This window comes from Myotis lucifugus, unplaced genomic scaffold, assembly GCF_000147115.1.
Source record: "Myotis lucifugus unplaced genomic scaffold, Myoluc2.0 scaffold_288, whole genome shotgun sequence".
In the NCBI taxonomy this organism is placed as follows: domain Eukaryota; kingdom Metazoa; phylum Chordata; class Mammalia; order Chiroptera; family Vespertilionidae; genus Myotis; species Myotis lucifugus.
In genome coordinates, this window is record NW_005871336.1 from 608,569 (window position 1) to 615,829 (window position 7,261).

Consider the following 7,261-nt stretch of genomic DNA (forward strand, 5'->3'; position numbering starts at 1 on the left):
CTGCCAGCAGTATGGGAGAGCAGCAGGTCATCCCCCAAAATCTTCTCTGCACCCCACCATAAGTCAGCTGCTTATATTTGGGTAGAAGGACAAAGATAACTTGGGGAAATAGCCAAAGGGTATGCCAAATGGGCAGTTTACAGGTAATGGGGGCTGGAGATCTTCAAAGTGATATGCAAAAGGACTGGGGACCTTCAAAGGGCTGGTGATTCTGGTTTCTGCAACAAAGTTGTTAATCTTTCCATGATAACAGGCAGCTCCAAATAGGGAGGATGGTTGCATTCCAGATGAGCTCCCAGGTCCCACCAAACCAGCTAGGGCCAGAATGTGACTTCTTTAATCAGAATAAAGCCATCACAGTTAAGAGAACATGATTAATATTTCTTACAATTAGCTGGTCCCCAATATTCTATTTCTGCCCCTATCATTATGGCTGTTTTCAAAGGGAGTGGTGCCATCGGTTCTCTTGTGCATATCACAGGTATTCCTCAGTAGAGCCAGGGCTGCTAAGAAAGAGGACTTGGAGGGCTCCGACATGGACAACAGTAGTATACAGCTCACACAAATGAAAGACTTGGCCAAGATAATTCTCTCTGAAATGTTTTATAATCCTCCATTTTCTGCTCAGCAGAATTATATTCATAGTGAGATTATTCATTATTAAGAGCTTATTTCAGCCCAGACTGTGTGTGTCAGTAGATTAGGACATGGAAGAAGATTAGTTTCTCACCGTGGGTGGCTGGAAATAAGTTTCTTATCTGATCATTAAAATCGGTTGTTCATGTTTTTTGACCAGAATTATTCATTCTGTCAGGGCGTTGTGCATGCTGATTAAATTTTGGTGCCTGGTAGGTACTGTTAGGATTCAGCCGCGTGGTACCAGGGTCACATAGCAAGCTAGAATGACTATGTGTAGGTATGTGCGTCTTCAAAAATTCTCAAGGTCTTGCAGTGCCTGATACGTATTTTTGAAAGTTTTTAATGATTTTGAGACTTTTGTGAAATAACACTATTATTAATAAATAAAATATTAGCAGCTACTATTTATTGTCTACCATGTGGCTGGCACCGTCTCTGGCCATTTTATCTGTGTTACCTGGGGTGTTTTTTTTTTAATAAATAAATTTTATTTGTATAGCAGTTTTTGATTCACAGCAAAACTGAGCAGAAAATACAGAGTTTCTATATGCCCCTGCCTTCACACATGCATAGACTCCTCTGTTATTAATATTTCCCTCCAGAGTGATACTATTGTTACCACTGACACATCATTATCACCCAAAGTCCATAGTTTACATAGGACCCACTCTTGGTGTGCATTCCGTGGGCTTGGATGTGTATTCAGCAGTGTAGTATAATGTAGAATAGATCAACTGCCCTGAAAATCCTCTGTGCTCTGTCTATTCATCTCTCTTGCCTCACTCCTGGAAACCATTGATCTTTTTCCAGAATGTCATGAAGTTGGAACCCTACAGTATACTGCCTTTCAGATTATCTCTCCCTGGGTAATATGCATTGAAGTTTCCTCCACGTCTTTTCATGACTCGATAGCTCCTTTCTTGTGAGTTCTGGATAATATTCTATTGTCTTGTTGCCCCACAGTTTATTTATTCATTTACCTTCCGAAGTACATCTGGGTTGCTTCCAAGTTTGGCAATTGAGAATAAAGCTGCTATAAACATTCATGTGTAGGTGTTTTTGTATGGACATAAGTTTTCAACTCCTTTGAGTAACTCCTTTGTTACTGAATTGTATGGTAAGAGTATGTTTAGTTTTATAAGAAACTACCAAACTGTCTTCCCAAGTGAGATACCATTTTGCACTCCCACCAGCAGTGAATGGGAGTTCCTGTGGCTTCACCGCCAGCATTTGGTGCTGTGAGTGTTCTGGATGGTTATGCAGTGGTTTCTCGTTGTTTTGATTTGCAATCCCCTGATGACATACAATGTGGAGCATCTTTTCATATGCCTCTTTGCCATCTGTCCTTCTTCCCTGGCAAGGTGTCTCTTCAGGTCCTTTGAACCTATTTCTACTCAGGTTTTCTTATTGTTGTCTTTTAAGAGTTCTTTGTATATTTTGGATAACTGCCCTTTATAAGATGTGTCTTTTGCAAATGTGTTCTCCCAGTCTGGTTTATTTTATCCTTCTCATAACATTGTCTTTCACAGAGCAGACATTTTTCATTTTAGTGAAGTCCAGCTTATCAATTATTTCTTTCAAAAATCATGTCTTTGGTGTCATCTAAAAAGTCATTGCCATACCAAAGGTCATCTGTGATATCTCCTTTGTTAACTTCTATGAGTTTTCTAGTTTTGCATTTTATGTTTAGGTCTATGATCTGTCTTGAGTTCATTTTTGTGAAGGGAGTAAGGTCTGGGTCTAGATTTTTTTTTTGCATGTGGATTACAAGTTGTTCCCACACCAGTTGTTGAATCTGTTGTCTACTTTTTGCATGTGGATGACAATTTGTCCTCACAAATTCATGCAAGAGTTACCACCTTTACCTTTATATTAAAGATGATAAAATCAAGGGGCAGAAGGATAACGTAACTTCTCCAAGTTTATAGATCTTGTAAATAGTAGGAACCCAGGTGTTTCTAACTCCAAACCCCTGCTCTGCTGCCTTTCAATAAAATGATTTTGTGAGTCTGGCTGGGGAGTAGGACTCTTAAATTACATTGGAATAGTTTAACAAAATGAACACAGCGATTTTAAGCCTACAGGTTAAAATATTTATTCTTTCTGGAAAATCAAACCTAAAGAGAAAAATAAATTTTTGAAAATATGTTAGGTGATTTTCTCTTGTCATCAAACTATACATCAATAAGTATTTGAGTGTGAAACAATATGTTAGGTGCATTAGATACAACATTAATAAGACACCATCATAGTTCTGTAGGGAATTTAAATGTGATAAATGTGTATACAAAAGAGTATGTTTACCACAAAGGAAGAAGTAATTTATTTTGCTTCAGAGGAGGGGCCTGCTACAATAAGCTACAGAATTGTTCACAGCTATTTATTCAAAAAGAAAATAATGTCTTCCCTCAGTTACCACTATGCCCTCATATAAAAACATTAAAGGATAGCTTTTTGGAAATATGAAGAAAGTTGGTGAAGTAAAGCAGGAAGTTTTGTTCTGCTGGCCTCACTCTGCAGAGGAGTGGTTGTAGTTGAATTCTCAATTGCAGGAATCCCATAAAACCTAGGATGGGAGTGGAGGTGGAAGATGATGGTGGGAGGTGGTAAGGGGATGGTTAGTTTTCATAAAGTTGTATATGGTGAGCATCATGATTCTACAGTAAAGTAGAATCCTAGACGTGAGAATTGGAATTCATGGTAAAAGCATGCTTTTGTTCATTCAGTAATGATTTATTGGTTACCAAAGTTACATCAGTTGTATAGTTCACTTTGAAATTAGGGTTGTCTAATTGCCTGTTTGCCTACTTCTATTTATAAAAGGCTAAGTGTCCGTCCTTCCCTCCGACCGGTAGCTATGATGCACACTGACCACCAGGGGGCAGACGCTCAATGCAGGAGCTGCCATGATGCGCACTGGCCATTTAAAAATAAATGGCACCACGGCCCTGGCCAACAAACCAACACTTGGCTTCCCCCAAGTGGGACACAGGCCCCGCCACCACCCCAGAGCAATACCCACCAAATCGAAGCCAATGCTGCCAAGACCCCATGGCACAAAATGCAGCCCACAGCCCAGCCCAGCCCGGAAACGGTCGCTGTGGGTGCCAGGTAATGACGTCACATAGCAATGCCCAGCTTCCTTTCCCTAGCAACTAGGCTCCTTGCAGTTTCTTCAGCCCAGGAATCCAACTTGCTTTATAGCCAGGTACAAATATTTTACAGTTCAACCAAATGTTTGTGAAGTGTTTCCCTTGCCTCATCTCATTTGACCCTGGAGTAAGTAGATAGGAGACTTGATAGAATCCTATTTTCATTTCATTAGCAAGACAACAGAGATTTAGAAAGTTTAGAAACTTGACCCGACTGAAAAAAAGTAAGAAATGGTGGAACTTGAAAATGACTTCAGGTTTTCTCACTGCGCAGAATATAGCCAAACACTGCTACAGTTAAATATTTTACCCCTTTTTCTCCCTGCGTGATCTACAAGAATAATCTGCTTCATGTTGATATTTACTGCTGTGTTGCTGACAATTACCTGAAAGAGAAGTTGGGGTGCTTCACTGGGCTGGAAAAAGTTTAGCTAAATCAGAAAGCAGGTCTAATTAAGCAAGTTTATCTCTCTATATAAAAGGCTATGTTGGCTCATGCATGCATGATACATATAAAGCTTTTGCTGGTGCCAATTGCACATGTGTTTTGATCTGTCATTGTCGATCGTGAATTTGATTGATACTTCTATTATAGAGAAAGGGTGAGTAGCCACATTAAAATATTTCTTCTAATTTCCTTTCAATGTGCACGAATCTGTGCACCAAGACACTAGTTAAAAAAATAAGTGTTTAAATAAACTCTCTAGGTTTGAACCTGAGGACAGAATCATATGGTCCCAATCTTAAGTTAAAGACATAGAATAGAATATCTGATAGATCACCACATTCTCAAGTCTTGACAGAAATGTTATCAACTTTGGGGCAAAGATGATTCTTGCATTTAGGCATATTGAAGGGTCCTTACTAGCATAGGACCAATGAAGGAATTGAAAAAATTGATGCATTCTATTGGAGATGGAGGTATTTACTTCCTATAGATGGAATGGGAAAGAGGTACAGTAGCTCCTTTGTATAGTCATTCATTCATTCATTTGCCTACCAAACCCTTATATGGTATTTACTATAGGCAAGCACTTTATAAATAACTCACTTATTTTAACAATCTGTGAGGTAGGAATTATTATTATTAAACCTATTTTACAAATAAGGATGCTGAGCCATAAAGTTACTGAGTAACTTGTCAAAGGTCACATGGCTTCATTCTCTCAGAAATGCATTTTATTTTTTCTTGACAACCACACTTGGACTGAAATAAGAAGTGGTGACCACAGTCTAGTTTTATGCAGACAATTGATTTATGAATCAGAAAAAGAAGACTTCATGGACCCACACATCTTCTTTCCAGCCCATGATTGGCATGGGCCTATTAGTACCTGTTTTCCTTTATGGCATTAGAAAATGCTCCAAGAACACAGACATCTTATATTGTCAGAGGTCCCAGTGCTGAACTGGAATACCACCAAACCCAAATTGATAACAGCTTCTGCTGTCTATCATGTCTTTCACAGCTAAATTGCACCATGTGCCCTAGACAGCCCTGAGCTCACTATGACTGCAGACCTTATAATACCTCACATACCCCATATAAAAATTATCTCATAACCAGGCTCCAGACTGGGATATGGAAAATAGCCAATAAAGATATTAAAGGAATGGCTCAGAAAAAGCACAGCTAATCACCACCCTGCTAGGTGAGAGTGGGAGGCCAGCAGGGGCCCAGACCTTTTCTTCTATTTTTAAATCAGGTGTCTGAGCAGTAACCCCATGTCTCCCTTAATTCACTGTTCTGGCCCACAGAGAAACATGTGACATGGCCCCCGGTGGCAGCTGAATGAATTTCTTGGGCTGATTGTCTCTTTCTCAGTCTGTCTCTGCCACTTGGGTAGAGATGCTTTAAAAATACAGGGTCATTAAGGGCATTTCAGCTGCAGGGCTGGAGTGGTTGGCATCATTGTGAGCTTCCTGAGTCTCGGGGGCTTCCCGAATCTCTGGCTGGTTCTTTTTTGTTCTTTGACACTCATGGCCCCTGATAATTTTGAAGGAAATGTCATGTCTAAGTTGTTGAAAACTGTTTGCCAGCTCCCACAGGTAATTGAAATGATCCCGTATTTGCATTGGGGATTTTGTATTTATGTAAAAGATTGCTGAATTACATACCATGGAAGATACATATTTTGAGAAGAGATTTTTTTTTCAGCTAGCTTTGTGGCTCTTGTGTTTTCTTTTGAGGAAAGGATGAATGAACATCTGGGATAAACATGTTTTAAAGGTCTTAGTTATATGGTGGCAATTTTTTGTATTGGTCATTTATAATTTTTCAACTCGATCTTTCTGCCAGTTGGTATTTGGACTTTCATATATAGTGAAGCCCTCTGTAGTTTTTTGAGGCCTTGGCAACCCTAAGTCTTAATAGTTGAGAAAGTATCTGACATGTCAGTTGGGACTAAAGAGTTCATGCCATTTGTACCAGACTCAGTCCATTTCCCTCTTCATATCTGCTCAGCCCCACCTGTCCCCTGGGTCTTGGCTCCTTGTTTGATGGAGATCCCTGGCCACCACTGCCTTATTTTCTTCATCTCCCAGCATCAGTTCTCAGGTTCCAGCACAACTTCTTCCAGGGCAGGGGTCACTTCAGCTTCTGTGCCTGGGACAAACTGACCACAACAACAGAACATAGAGTGTCTTCCACCACTTCTGGCCTCAGATTAAACACTAAACACCAAAGATGGGGCATGAGAACGGGCTTTCCCAGGGACCGCCATGAGCAATCAGTTTACACAACCTGAAAACATGGGCCAAAATTTGATCGGGGAGAGACAGGTGATGGAAACAAGCTGGCAGATAAATTCTGTGCCGTTCACACCCCTTCAGGTTGTTACTATGCACGGTGGTTTTATACCACCTCTCCAGAGATGACCGAGAAGCTGGCTCTCATTTCCTCGTGAAGGCCAGAGCAGGCAGATGCCACTTTGTAATTGATTTCCTACGTTCTGCCCCACTTCCCCCTTCCATCAAACTGGCTGCTCTGGGATTGCTCCACCTGATAAAACATTAGCATGGAGCTTCAGGCTATTATTTTCTAAAGAACCTGGCCCAGACAATGTGGTAAGAGGGACTGTCTTCTCAGATGATCATTTGTAATGGTAGTAAAAATTGAAGGTAAAGGAAAATAAAGCTACTCGATTTAGTAAATAGAAGGTATACCAAAAAGCAATTAGGGGAAGGTAGGTCCTTTTGAGAAAAATGGAATAGGGTGGATTCAGAAGAACAAAGGGTTTTCACCATTTTTCTAGGGTATAAGAAGGGAAGAAGGTTTATTTTAGTCAGTGTGATAAATAATTCCTGATGCAACAGAAAAAACACAAAAATCTCATTGACTTAACACAATATAGGTGTTTTTTTTTCACTCAAATTTTATATGGGTTTTGGTAGCTCTTCTCCATCTATACTAGTATTTATGCAATCTAAAATACTTGGCCTCCAAGATTTTTGGTTTGGAAGAGACCTAG